Here is a 14,947-nt window from a genome sequence, read left to right as displayed (position 1 = left end):
GGCTGACGGTCTATTTTCTCCTAGCAACCTGGTGGGCTCTGGATTAGGGCCTTACGGAGGCCTTGCCACATGCGGAGTAGGCTCTGCAAGAAAGGTGATTTGGGCGGGGTAATCTGTGCTGAAGTGAAGATCCATCTCAGGGATGGCCTCCACTCCCCGCCAAGCCTCGGTTTACAGTCTTGAAGGCCCTCCTGCAGTAAGACCTTCCAGGTCTGCCTGCCTGGTGTGAGACTGCGGACAACTAGCTTGCCCAAGAGAGCCATACTCTGATATTCTTGGTCTATGATTCCAAGCCTTCCCTCTGATCGATGTCGAATGATGGTCGCCCACGCCACCTTGGCCCTGGAGTCTTTGGAGCCATCAGACCCCGACCAAAGGAAGTTCCGCACCAGGCGGTGAAGCTGCCCTACGCACGATGAGGAGAAATACCAACATGAGGCGATGTACCAGGCCGTCGCTAGGAGGACTTGGTTAACCACCATGGACCGGCTAGTGAGAGGCGAACCGTGCTCCAGTAGGTCAGTTTCCTCCTAATAGAATCTAGAACAGGAAGAAAATGGTGGGCAGGAGTGATATCAAGTCCCACCTGGAACCCTAGGTATCGGACGGTCTGCCCTCTACTCACCCATCTAAATCCCAAGTGGACTCCCCACTCTGTGCTAGAGTCCGGGTCTGTGAGGAAACCAACCGACTTTCACGAGTTGATTTTCGCACCCGCTGCAACATAGAATACATCAAGAGCCAGCCTCATTCTTTCCAACATTACCTCATCATCCTCTATGTAGAGTCCTGTGTCGTCTGCGTACTCTGAGTCTAACAACTCAGTCTTCTCTCTCACTGGAAGTCGAAGGCCGCGTAGTCCGCTCACACTGACCTGAGGAAGTGAGACATCGCCTCTGCGAAGAGTAGGAACAGGTATGGGGCCAAGGGACAGCCCTGTCGGACCGATCTCTCCAACTTCTCCCCTTGCCTTCCGCCTACGAGAACCTTGGTGGTGGCTGATCTGTACAGGCCGGAGACCCCACAAATCCAAGCGTGGGGAAATCCTAACTTCACCATGGTACCCTCTAGGAAATCCCAGTCCACCCTGTTATAGGTTTTCTCGAAGTCCAAGAGTAGTATTGCCAATCTTTGCCCACTTTGCTAGGCCCACTCTATCGCCTCAAAGAATGTAAATACATTGTCTAGGATGCTCCTATCCTGGACAAAGTCTGTGTGTGTGTCATGAATGATATCTGGAAGCACATGGCGTAATCGTCTACCAATCATCTTTGCCAGAGCCTTATAGGCCACTAACAATAAGGTGATCGGTCTCCCCCTTTGGGAAGAAGATTGATAAGGCCTGCCGAGAGCCTCCCTGGCATCTGTCGTGAGGTGAATATCTCCTGGAAAGCCCTCAATAGGGGATCCTTCACCACCTCCCAGTAGGTAGTGAAGAAGGCCTTAGAGAGGCCATCCTCCCCTGGGCATTTTTCCCCATCCGCTGTATGGAAAGCCTCCTCTAGTTCCTTTTCTGTGAAGGGGACTAGGAGGGCGTGCCCTGTCTCCTCTGTGACAAGGGAGGGGTGTGATCCCATACCTGCTGTCTGCATCTCTGTCCTCTATCTGAAGCTGTCTCCTGTTGGAAGAGGCACGTGTAATAGTCGGTGGCAATTTCCATCACCTCATCAGGGCTAGAACGGGTCCTCCCATACTGATCCCTAAGGCTGCGTATCTGCTCGTCCGCGGTGCGGGGCTGGTGCACCTGGAAGAACTCCCTGCACATCGTGTCTTTGTTCCGCGCCGAAAAGGCTACTGAAGTGCAGAAAGAGAAGTCCGGGCACGTGTCCTCTAGGCCAACAATGGCTGCACGTTCGCACACCTCTTGTGCGTGGAGGATGGGGTCCCTTGGTGCCTCCTGCAACAATCTCTGCGTAGCTGCCAGGTCCCGTCGGAGTGGTCTCTCCTCCTCCTAGCACTGCTGCCTGGCCTGTAGGGCTGCCTCTTGGCAAATTTTGCTTGACTCGGCTAGGATCTCTACAACCTCCTTTGCTATCCTGTCCCTCCTGACCCACTCCCTGGTCTAGATCTGCTCTATCTGTCTCGACACCTTCTCCCTCCTATAGATTGATTCAGGGATCCGACAGGATCCTGTACCTAGGGCGGATGCTGGGGGATCAAGTGCTAGTGGAACCGGGTAGTGTTCGGATAATGTGGTGCTTGCGAACTACTCAATCTGGCCTCCACGAGAGCCTCCCCACTCTCCCACATAAAACCTGTCCAACCACTCCAGCAATGCTCCACCTAGCCGCATGTATCCCCAGGAAAAGTCCAACGACCTCTCCCTCCTGTGGAAGGCAGGGTCTTTCTAGGCATCTCGTGCTCTACGAGACTGCAAGCAAAAAGACCTCCCATGCCTCCTGCTCCTCCCCAGCCATGCCCTGGTAGTTTCTTCCTCTGCCCTGTTGGTCCTCTAAAGCCTCCAAATTGTTGAAATCTCCTCCAACAATCTAGGAGTCCACCTCTAGGAGTCCATCTACAATCTCCACCCAGAACTTGCTGCGTGCCCTAACCTCCGTAGAGGCATAGACATTGACGACTCCAGTACACGAGTCCCCAATATCCAGTCTGATCCATAGAGCCCTTCCCGTGGTCTTGTACACAAGTGGTGAGACTCGGGCCAATAGAGGTGCATACGTCTCCGCTCCTGCCGTGGGCACCTATGGCTTGCTCCCAGTAAGTACGCGAGCTGCCCGGAAGTACCTTCCCAACCCGCTGAGCCTGGGCAAGGGTGAGCTTGTGCTCTTGCAGTAGCAAGATGTCTATCCGTCCGGCGAGGGTAGATTGCAGCTCCTGCTGGACAATCAACTTCCTTGAGCCACGCTCCCCACTGTAGTGGAGACTGTTCACATTTCAGGATGCAAGATGTAGACTCATGGGGAAACCTCTGACTAACCGAACAGGCATCTGTTCGGTGTGGATGTTGCAGATGAGGAAGAGAGACTGTGAGGCATGCAGGTACGTCTGGCTGCCGGTCTGGATGGTGAGCTCCAGTCCCCCATGGTGGCCCTCGGCCAGACCATAGGGGTGATAGATACTTCAGATGGTACTATCAATGCATCTATTAGCCATGCTGAAAAAAGCCTATCATGTCTACTTTCTATGAATTTGAGTGTCAGTTGTTTGATTAATTTCATATGAACTCTTCCTCAGAGGGGGCTCTTGTTGCTCATTCTCAGAAGGGGCAACAAGGGAAGGACAAACAAAATCAAACCTCCTCTTAAAAAAAAAAATTAATCCAAGGAATCACAACGAAACTCCTAGTCACAACTCAAACAAGGGTGATAGAATGTATCTAAAAAGAATAGGTATTTTCAACATTGTCAAAAGGCAGGTCATTTTGAGGACGAGTGTTGCTCAAAGGCCAATGGCATAACACCCAAATCTAAGTCTCAAACCCCCGCCCCTCAGTCGGGGCAACCCCCAGCAGGGGAGGCAGTGTGATGGCAAGGGGCAATTTAAAGGTTAGACTTATACTGCCACTGCTCAGCCATCTGAGTCCACAACATTCTCAACTCTAGAGGGATTGTCTAGCTAGTCTGCAGAGGCCCACATTGTCTCCATAGAGACATCAGATGCGAGTCTCGTCCACATCTATGAGTTGCCTCCCGACAAGGTTACCGCAGAGGCCCACTCGTCACAGGCGAGCACTTCAGCTCCTGTTTGGATCGTGGACAGTGGAGCTACACATCATATGACTCCTATAACGGACATTTTCCGTTCCCGAGCCCCTGCAGCCAGGTGGGTTCGCATAGGAAACAACTCCTCGGTCAAGATTCAGGCTCAAGGTAGTGTCAGTTTTGCCACTGACAAGGGTCTGGATTTGGCTTCACTGGACAATGTATACCATGTCTCCGAGCTTGGGGTGAACTTGTTATCTGTTCAACAACTTTGCCAGTTGGGCAAGTAGTTTTCTTTACAACGACCATAGTCGAGATACTTGATTCTCAGATTGGTTTAGTGATTGCTCGTGGTGAGGCATAACCTAATGGCCTTTACCACATGACACACTTTCTGACCGAGCCGACAGGTGAGGGCTCCATGTTCCACAGCTTCCAGGCATTAGCCACATCTCCAAAACCAACAAACAATGAGTGTCTTTGGCACTTTCGCTTAGGGCATATTGGTTATGACTCTCTTTATGAGTTATCCCACAATCAGTTGGTTGAGGGCCTTCGCCGCCTAAAACTAGCTCACGATGTCTGTAAAGCTTGCCAACTTGGAAAGCAGCACCATACACCATTCCCTCAGTAGTCCACACATTGTGCTGAGGAGCCTTTTAGATTGATTCATGTTAATCTTTGTGGGCCAACATCCACTGCTGCCTTGAATGGCACGTTGTACTTTTTGATAGTGGATGATCATTTTAGATACATGTGGGTGTACTTCATCAAGCATAAGTCCGATGCTTTTACCTATTTTTCTGCTTGGGTGCTGCTGAGTTCATAACCAGACTGGTTGTTGTGTTGGTTCCATGAGGAGTGATAGTGGCGGTGAGTTTATCTCCCACAAGTTTTCCCAGTTTCTACTGAAGCATGGCATCTCATGCCAGCTCACCACTACTAACTCCTCTCAGAATGGAGTCTTAAGAGCGTAGGAACCCAATAGTCGTGGAAATGGCACACTCTATGTTGTTCGCAGTAGAGCTTCCTGAGCACCTTTAGGTCGAGCTGTTAATACTTCGGTGTACATCCTCAGATTGCGGCTCTTCTTCAGAAAACCCTATATGAGGCATTTCTTGGCTCTTGGCCTCTCATTTCCCACTTCAGAGTCTTTGCGTGTTGTGCCTACACACACACACACGCTTGATGATACGATAGAAAAGCTCACTCCTCGAGCTGATCTCCTTATTTTTGTTGGATATTCCTCTGAAGCTTATTTTTTGGGGATGGAGGTAGTTCGTTCTAGGGGATGTGTTTTTGTGTCACAGTAGAAGTACGTACTTCGCCTAGTGAAACAATACACTTTAGATCAAACACAGCCAGTGGCCATGCCTCTTGATCCTCCTGTCCACTTGTTGAAGGATACCCTGGGACAACCCTTCGATGTCCATACCTATTGCTCTATTGTAGGAAAACTTCTTTGGTTAATTTATACTAGGCCAGATTTAGCTTACTCATCCAGCATACTCAAGTCAGTATTTCACAGCACCTAGGATGTCACATTGGATTGCATATCTTTGTGTGCTGCGTTATTTATGGTGTACTTATTCTTATGGCCTAACTTATGGTTCTAGTTTATGTTTGCAGGGTTACACTGATTCTAATTGGGCATGAGATTCCGACACTCGACGCATGGTGGCTACCTCTTTACCTTAGGCACAGCTCCCATTTCTTGGTCAAGCCATAACCACGAGACGGTGAGAGCTTCCACAGTCGAGGCTAAGTATCGGGCTTTCTTCAATGGCACCATTGAGGCCATCTGCTTGAGGAGTTTACTGGCGGCACTTCATTTCCCATGTGACTCTCCCAGCGTTGTCAATTTGATCATTACACCATGGACGCGGCATGTGGGAGTCCACTTCCATTTTTCCAAAGAGCAGGTTGAGCTAGGCACCATCTACCTAGAGTTTGTGCCTACATTCAACAATTTTGCAAATATTTTGACCAAAGCGGTCAACCAGCCGGTTCTTCAGTACTTGTTACCCAGGATTGGTTTGGATACACTGTCCCCTACTTCTTCAGCTTGACAGGGAGAGGGTGCTTTCCTCTTGCTTTCCCTTCCAATTTGAGAGGGGGTGGCTTCTACTCTTGATAGTGACAGTGATGATGCTTATAGTTTTTAGACATTCATTCTTTTGTATTGTATTATGGATATTTGTAACTTCATCCACACTGTCAGGATGACCTGATTGTAAAAGGGCGCTTGGGCAAGTGAACAATTCCCCTGCGAGGGCACTGTCCAAGTGGCACAGTTGCATTGCATCTTGCGTGAGCATGACATCTTGCATCACCATTTGCATTACCCCCATGCATTGGTATTCTATTTATGTAAACATGCATCTTTGCGCATTTATCCCTTTTCGGTCTTTTGGAGTGGTCGACTCTAGATTCACCATATTTGTGGCATTACCCATGGCAGTGTCCAAGGCAGTTTGTCCTTAGCTTGCTTTCCATATTTGCTATATCTGCACCTTAGCCTTATTCTTCTTCATCGACATCTAGTAATGGTAGGGATAGTATGCTTGTTTTGTGAAGGTCTTGGGTGTGACCATCCTTTATCTTTCTCCCGTTTGGGGCACGGATACTCAATAGGAGAAAAACTGATTTTAACCCCCACTAAATGCTAAATCTATCAAATTCAAAAAAAAGAAAAACACAAAGAGCAGTCCATAGCTGATTCCATCCACCTTTGTAGGGCTTGATAGGTGTGGGCAGCCGACGTTATCCCTTTGTTCGATGCCCTGTCCTCTTTGGGGTGATCACTTGGGCTCCCTTGGTAAGATTACCATCGCCTTTGTAGTCTTAGTAGGCCCACTGGGTAGCCGACGTGCACCCTTTGTTCGATGCTCTGGCTGCTTTGGGGTGGGATGCCTTGGGGTAAAAGATCTTTCTCGTGGCACAGTTGTTGAGCTTGAGAGGGGGTGTTGAGCTAAAAATGCATTAGCTTTACTTAAACAACCCCAAAACTTGATTAATTAATAAAGAAACCTAGTTTATTTAAACGAAACGCGATCCTAGAGAGTTTCTGTGTCCCATAAGCACAAACCCACTTGGGAGGGCTCAAACTTTCTATAAATATGTATGTTGCCCCCCATTTAGTCCACAATCTCGTTTTTGCAGATCTCAGGTGTTTCAGCTTGCTGCCCATACCCCGTTCACGGAGAACATCTTAACCGAAGCTATTCATTGCTATCTACATCAGTTGGCGCCTAATTTCCAGCCATGTTCTCGCAGTTTGGAGTTGATCCCAGCTAGGCGTTTGCTGTTCCTACATAGACCTGCTGCCGTACTGCCTGCCACGTCATTTGCAGCCTGCGTTTGGCAGTTTTCTCTCTCTAGCTGTCGCCCAGCTTCTACACGCTATCGCCAGGCTTTCCAATCTACGTTTGGCAGTTCTCTCTTTCGTGCAGGCTGTCTTGCCTACGTTTTTAGTCTTTCTTTCTCCTACAGCCTGTGTTTTTAGTCTTTCTTTCTCTTGTAGGTTGTCCTGTCTACTTTTTTAGTCTTTTTCTCTCCTGCAGGTTGTTCTACCTATGTTTTTAGTATTTCTCTCTCCTCACTGCTGTTTGCATCAGATCCAGCTTCTCACTGCTGCGTTTGCTGGTGTTCGACATCCGGTGGCTGCCTTGCTGCGATTCAGGATTCATTCAGAGTACGACACACTCTCCAGCTCATTACCCTTGCCCTGATCCTTGAGATACAGGAGTTCGAGGTTCAGTATTCATTCACTGCATAGTGTGTTTGTTGCATGAGCATTGTATATTTAGCAGTTATATCACTTCAATTATTTTTTGTGTTCATTGTCTCTGAGTTACCCTAACCCTAATTGAGTTTTTTTATCAGTCTGTGCTTCGTCGTACGATTGTTATTTATGTTTATGTGTCAAAGTATTTCTTTACACCCTTCACCACCCAGATTTAGTAGATCTTGGGTCTCGTAACCCCCGCTATATCATCGGCCTTTTCTACGGTGAAATTCTAGTGCTGCCATCATAGTTGTGGTGTGGGATTTGGGATTTAGAAGGGCTTTGCACATTTGATAGGACTTGTGTACAGTTTTTTAGTAGTTTTAAGGAAAATGAGATTAGATTAAACCATAGGAATAAGACATTGTGGCTTTGAACAATCTCTATTAATATAGAACGCACGCACACACACACACACACACACACACACACACACACACACACACACACGTGCATGCATGCATGCATGTATGTATGTATGTATGTTTACATGTGTGTGTTTGTGTGTGTGCATAGGATTCTCTCTCATGTCAGGCCAAGCATGTTCAAGTTGCAATCTAAGAGCACCTAGAATAGGGCAACATAAGAAAATTTGGATGAGAGAGCTTTGAAGAGGGGTGTCCTCTAATATTCTTGTTCATCTTCGTCTTCTTTATTTTTCTTCAAGAAGGTGAAGACGAAGAAGAAGAAAGGAGGAAGAGGGAGAGGTCAAATGCCTTTCTTCCAAATTCACCCCCCTTCTCTCTCTCTCTCTCTCTCTCACACACACACACACACACACACACACACACACACACACACACACACACACATGTTAGGTCAAGCTAATTTGGACAAGGAGCAGGATTGGCAGAGGAGCATCGCTTCTGTGTGTATGTGTGTGTGTTGGTGGATGAGCCCCATGCTATTAGTAGTGTAGCCTATGTAATTGTATGTACATGTACACATGCATATGTATGACTATATGTGTAAGCATGTGTCTATACATACATGTATTGTATGTGTAGAGAGAGAGAGAGAGAGAGAGGCTCAAGAGAGGCATGCTGTGTATACCAAGAATAGGCCTAGGTATAATGTACCTATATTTTATTTAGATTCGAGCCAAACAAATGGTAGAAGAATTTGTAACGTTGGTGGAAACATCTTTTAATGTGCCTTTAGAGGGGCACAAAATCAACATAGACATGGACAAATAATCTATTTGGCATGTAGAGATTGAGGCAGGTGGGTACTTCTTTAGGCAGCAGGTCATTGTGACTGGGCAACCAGGGCAGTGCCTGCGCAGCCAAGACTTTGGGCATCAAGCAGTAGTTTGTACGCGTTTCGGAGCCAAGGCGGCTCCGCCCACAGGTCCGCAGGTGGACGGTGACGGTTTCACACAGGTCCAGAGGCGACAGAGAGGGAGACAGCAAGGGGGGGCGCAGCCAGCTCCTTAGATCCAACCTCGCCAACAGGGTGCTGGCGGGTGAGTGGCCCCCTCTCGGCAGAGCACTCCACAGCCCCCCCTATCCACCCCACCCGACAGGACCGCAGCCCCCCACATTCTCCACATGTGCCACAGACTGCGTCGCCTGAGTTCCCACAAGCCCCTCTCCCCCCCCCCAAAACACCCGCCATGCATCTCTAGTTATCCCACCATATCTCGATTCTCTTCACCCCCATCACCTACCGAGCACCCCCCCTTGATCCACACCCAGGTTAGGTGAGCCTCTCTAGACCCATCCCCCCTTCTCCCATAGGAGGTGATGAGCCACACACACCTACCTCCTCTGCACACTAGCAATCTCCCCCCGTCCACACAGCCACTAGCTCATCTGCCCTTGCCACCCGCCATACTTTCCCGAGACAGGCACAGCTGCTGCCACAAGAGTTCTTCCGCAGTGGCCCATGGTCCTACCTGCGAGTTGCGGAGCGCGGAGAGTTCCCACTGCCTCTAGAGGTGGGGATCTTCGTGGTTTGTAAGTCAAGGAGGGGCAAGGTCCACCTACTAGCACCACCGGATGGACCAAACTACGCCTTCTTTCTTCAGTCATCTTACTCAGAGGAGTGGACGACCACACAGATTGAGGAGTTGAAGAGTCAGGTGGCGGATCACATCTCCCAGTGGATGGGAGATGAAGGATTAGCACTGTTTGCACAACAGTGGCCAGGTTGCATGTTGGACATTAACTGGTGTGCTGGCGCCGACGTCCACACTTGAGCATTATCTTTCGAGCCCCCCCACAGTGGAGAGCGCCAAGGGACGTGATTGAGTGGCCCCCGGCACAGGTGGCCTGCTTCTACTAGTGTACAGAGTCGCATTTTCAGCATGGATGATAAATGCATTGATAGTACCACCTGGAGCATCTATCACACCTATGGTTCGACCGAGGGCCACCATGGGGGACTGGAGTTCACCATCTAGAGTGGTGGCAAAACACACTTGCATGCCTCACAGTCTCTCTTTCTCATCTACAGCATCCACACTGAGCAGATGCCTGTTCGGTCAGTCACAGGTTTCCCCATGAGCTTACATCTTGTATCCTGGAATGTGAACAGTCTCCACTATAGTGGGGCACGTGGCTCGAGGAAGCTGATTGTTCAGCAGGATTTGCAGCCTGCCCTTGTTGGACGGATAGACATCTTGCTTCTACAGGAGCACAAGCTCACCCTCGCTCAAGCTCAGCGGGTTGGGAAGGTACTTTCGGGCAGCTCGCATACTTACTGGGAGCATGCCATAGGTGCCCATGGCAGGAGCGGAGGCGTATGAACCTCTATTGGTCCTAGTCTCACCACTTGTGTACGAGACCACGGGACGATAGTGGCAGGAAGGGTTCTATGGATCAGACTGGATATTGGGGACTTGTGTACTGGAGTCCTCAATGTCTATGCCCCTACGGAGGTTAGGGCACGTAGCAGGTTTTGGGTGGAGATTGCAGCTGGACTCCTAGAGGCGGACTCCTCGATTGTTGGAGGAGATTTCAACGACCTGGAGGCTTTGGAGGACTAGCAAGGTAGAGGAAGAAACTACCAGGGCATGGATGGGGAGGAGCAGGAGGCATGGGAGGTCTTTTTGCTTGCAGTCAGAGCACGGAATGCTTGGAAAGACCTTGCCTTCCACAGGAGGGAGAGGTCGTTGGACTTTCCCTGGGGATACAGGCTATTAGGTGGAGCCTTGCCGGAGTGGTTGGACATGTTTTATCTGGGAGAGTGGGGAGGCTCTCGTGGAGGCCATATTGAGCAGTTGGCAGGCACCATGCTATCCGATCACTGCGCGGTTCTCCTGGCACTTGATCCCCCAGTATCTGCCCTAGATACACGATCCTATCGGATCCTTGACTCGATCTATATGAGGGTGGAGGTATCGAGACAGATAGAGCAGACTTGGACCAGAAAGTGGGTCAGGAGGGACAGGATAGCAGAGGAGGTTGCAGTGGTCCTAGTCGAGTCAAGCATAATTTGCCAAGAGGCAGCCGTACAGGCCAGGCAATAGTGCTGGGAGGAGGAGAGAGCACTCCGGTGGGACCTTGCAGCCATACAGAGATTATTGTAGGAGGCACCGGGGGACCCTACCCTTCACGCACATGAGGTGCGTGCGCGTGCAGCCATTGCTGGCCTAGAGGACAGGCGCTCGAAGTTCTCTTTCCGCACTTCAGCAGCCTTTTGGGCTCGGAAGGGAGACACGATGTGCAAGGAGTTCTTCCAGGTGCACCAGCCCTGCACCGTGGGAGAGCAGATACGCAGCCTTAGGGATCAGTATGGGAGGACCCGTTCTAGCCCTGATGAGGTGATGGAGATTGCCACTGACTATTACACGCGCCTCTTCCAGCAAGAGATAGCTTTAGCTAGAGGACAGAGATGCAGACAGCAGGTATGGGATCAATCGCGTCCCTCGTCACAGAGGAGATAGGACATGCCCTCCTAGCCCCTTTCATAGAGAAGGAACTAGAGGAGACTTTCCATACACAGGATGGGCAGAAATGCCCGTGAGAGGATGGCCTCTCTAAGGCTTTCTTCACTACCTACTCGGATGTGGTGAAGGACCCCCTACTGAGGGCTTTCCAGGAGATCTTCACCTCAGGACAGATGCCAGGGAGGCTCTTGGCAGGCCTTATCAGGCTTCTCCCCAAAGGGGGAGACCGGTTGGAGCTCTCCCAGTGGAGACCGATCACCTTATTGTCAGTGGCCTATAAGGCTCTGGCAAAGATGATCGGTAGGCAATTGCGCCATGTGCTTCCAGATATCATTCATGACACATAGACAGGCTTTGTCCAGGATAGGAGCATCCTAGACAATGTATTTACATTCTTTGAGGCGATAAGAGTGGGCTCAACACAGTGGGCAGAGACTGGCAGTAGTACTCTTGGATTTCAAGAAAGCTTATGACAGGGTGGATTGGGATTTCCTAGAGGGCACCATGGTGAAGTTGGGATTCCCTCACGCTTGGATTCGCGGGGTCTCCAGCCTGTACAGATTAGCCACCAGCAGGGTTCTCATAGGCGGAAGGTGAGGGGAGGAGTTTCGGCTGGAGAGATCGGTCCGACAGGGCTGTCCCCTAGCCCCATTCCTATTTCTACTCTTTGCAGAGGCCATGTCTCACTTCCTCAGGTCATGTGTGAGCGGACTACGCGGCCTCTGACTTCCAATGAGAGAGAAGATTGAGTTGTTAGACTGAGAGTACGCAGACAACACAGGCCTCTACATAGAGGACGATGAGGTGATGCTGGAGAGAATGAGGCTGGCTCTTGATGTGTTCTGCGTTGCAGCGGGTGCGAAAATCAACTGGCGAAAGTCGGTTGGTTTCCTCACAGACCCGGACTCCAGCACGGAGTGGGCGTCCACTTGGGATTTAGATGGGTGAGCAAAGGGCAGATCGTCCAATACCTAGGGTTCCAGGTGGGACTTGACATCACTTCTGCCCAGCAGTTTCTTCTTGTGCTAGATTCTATTCGGTGGAAACTGATTGATTGGAGCAGAGTTCGCCTCTCACTAGCCCATCGAGCCCTAGTGGTTAACCAGGTCCTCCTAGCGACGGCCTGGTACATCGCCTCGTGTTGGTGCTTCTCCTCATCGTACGTAGGGTAGCTTTGCTGCGTAGTGCGGAATTTCCTTTGGTCTGGGTCTGATGGCTCTAGGGACTCCAGGGCCAAGGTGGTGTGGGCGACCATCATACGACATAGATCAGAGGGAGGGCTTGGGATCATAGACCCAGAATATTAGAGTATGGCCCTCTTGGGCAAGCTAGTTGTCCGCGGTCTCACACTAGGCGGGCAGACCTGGAAGGTCTTATTGTAGGAGGGCCTTCAGGACTGTAAACCGAGGCTTGGCGGTGAGTGGAGGCCGTCCTTGAGATGGATCTTCACTTCAGCCCAGATCACCCCACCTAGATCACCTTTCCTGCGGAGCCTACTCCGCGTGTGGCAAGGCCTCCGTAAGGCCCTAATCCAGAGCCCCCCAGGTTGCCAGGAGGAACTAGATCGTCAACCGGTGATCTGGAACCTCCAAGTCAAAGATAGGGAAGGGGCACATATAGGTGAGTGCCCCCACATCCTGTGGGCTCGGTGGGAGGCCGACCCGGCTCGTTCCATTAGGACATGGCGGGAGGTGTACAGGATGGCGGACGAGGAGGTGCTACAGCGAGTATCAGGGTGCATGAGAGGAGTGGAGTTGAGGAGAAGAGAGATAGACGCAGCAATACCTCCGGAGTGGCTTGCCCCCCCAGATACGAGAGCCGATAGAGGCCGGGGAGGTATGGGCAACTAGGTTCTCTCCAGCAGGCATCCCTCTTCAAGTGGCAAGTAGAGTGGGTGGGGCCCCCCCAGGGGACCTTCTTCGCCGTTCAGGAGGGGGGACGTCTGGCCGTTGACATAGGGCAACAGGATGAGGGGATTGCCACCCTTTCATGGAGGAGGATTCGGGTGGTGGGTCTTCAGGGAAAGACTTGGCGACTGGACCCCTATGTTTTCTGGAAGGAGCTCAAGGAGTGGCGTCTTTGGATCTGGGAGGATAGACCACTTGATGAGCTGGAGTGGGATCCAGGAGAGTGGCTATGGCCGGCCTCTGCGGTTGCCAAAAAGCCACCTGGTTCCTAGAGTATACTTCCAGGGTTGGCAGACATGTACTGATGCAGGAGGATATGGACTAGGCACCGTCACGCAGCAGGGACTGGGCGGAGCACAGCATCACAGAGCCCTTCCGACGGACCTTCTGGTGCCGCCTATGGGATAGCTGGAGGCCGAGAAGGGTGTCGTATTTTTTATGGCTGGTGGCACATGGAGGCTTGGCGGTGGGAAGCTGGCTTGCCCAGATGCAGAAGGAGGGAGGTTGTAAGCGCTGCACATAGCAGCCTTTGGTAACCCGAAAGCATTGCCTTTGGTCTTGTGAGGAGGCGCAGCTCGTGTGGAGAGGAGCATGCCGTATCCTTCGACGTATAGCGCCCAGCCTTGGGTGTATTTCATGGGGAGCTTTCTGTTGGCAGGCACTCAGCTAGGGCCGTCACCTTTTGTATGGGGTCAGGATGCAGGACATGATATTCATGATCAAGGCAGGGTCATGCCCAGTGGTCGGTCTAGAGGTTTTACCCATCCGCCATGTACTGGAGCCCAGAACAGGCCGCTCGGAGATATGGGAGATCATAGGGAGTCTTACTGGATGGCATATTTGGAAGGCGTGATGCCGGGTGGCTTTCGGCGGAGAGAGAATTTCAGCACTTGTGACCTTAGCAGAGCTATGGACCTCCATCATCCATTCCCTCCGCAGCCGATGGGATCAGGTGCAAGGCGAGTCTAGGAGCTCCGTGGTCACTTCATGCGTACCTGGGGCGGCCAGGGTCTGTTCTTTGTGATGCAGGCAGGCAGCCCCAGTTGGCAATATACACCCTCCCCCCCCACATGGCTTCTTGCCCCCATCCCCCCTAGACCGCCTTGAGAGGCTTGTATACATGATGTATTGGTGACTTTGCATCAGCTCCAGTTAGTCTGTTGAGCATGAGCACTCTGTTGTAATCAGTTTTTTTTGAGTAATATAATCAGCCACATTTTACTTGCAAAAAAAAAAGTCACATCCCCATATCCTATTCACTTCTTCCTTTATACATTTCTATGCATGCATGCCTTGATTCTATTACCTATAGATAACCAGGTCCCTTATATGCAAACTGATTGCATGCTTGTAAGACCTTTTTCCTCTTTGCTTTCACTCTTCTGCTACTGACTACCCCTTTTAAAAGGCCTAACCATTTCCTCTAACTACTTAAGTATTACTCATAATACCCTAGCTATACCCTAGCCTTCCACTAGGCCCCATGTCATTATTTGCACTCCAGATTACCTCTACCAACCATGCATGGGTGGCATATCAATTTCATGCATCACTGTCATTGTCTATGGGATGGTGCACCTTAGGGCCTCCTTGTCAATGTGTAAACTGGCCTGTTTCTTGTAGAATGATCATTGTATCTATTGGAAGTACTATCACCTAGGATTGTCTTCCGTTCCTCCCCTGTTTCATGCCCCTTGGCGTT

At 50.6% G+C, this 14,947-nt stretch overlaps 1 protein-coding gene across 1 annotated transcript in view; it reads left to right on the top strand.

Moving 5' to 3' along the window:
* LOC148018239 (uncharacterized) overlaps window positions 1-14,947 on the top strand; it is a 105,262-nt gene that overhangs the window by 53,396 nt on the left and 36,919 nt on the right. The window lies entirely within an intron of this gene.

The sequence above is a fragment of the Lygodium microphyllum genome, chromosome 21, assembly GCF_053477565.2.
Source record: "Lygodium microphyllum isolate KBCC chromosome 21, Lygodium_microphyllum_v1.1.10, whole genome shotgun sequence".
Taxonomy (NCBI): domain Eukaryota; kingdom Viridiplantae; phylum Streptophyta; class Polypodiopsida; order Schizaeales; family Lygodiaceae; genus Lygodium; species Lygodium microphyllum.
The sequence above is the reverse complement of the archived record's forward strand: the minus strand, read 5'-3'. Positions and strand labels throughout refer to the sequence as shown.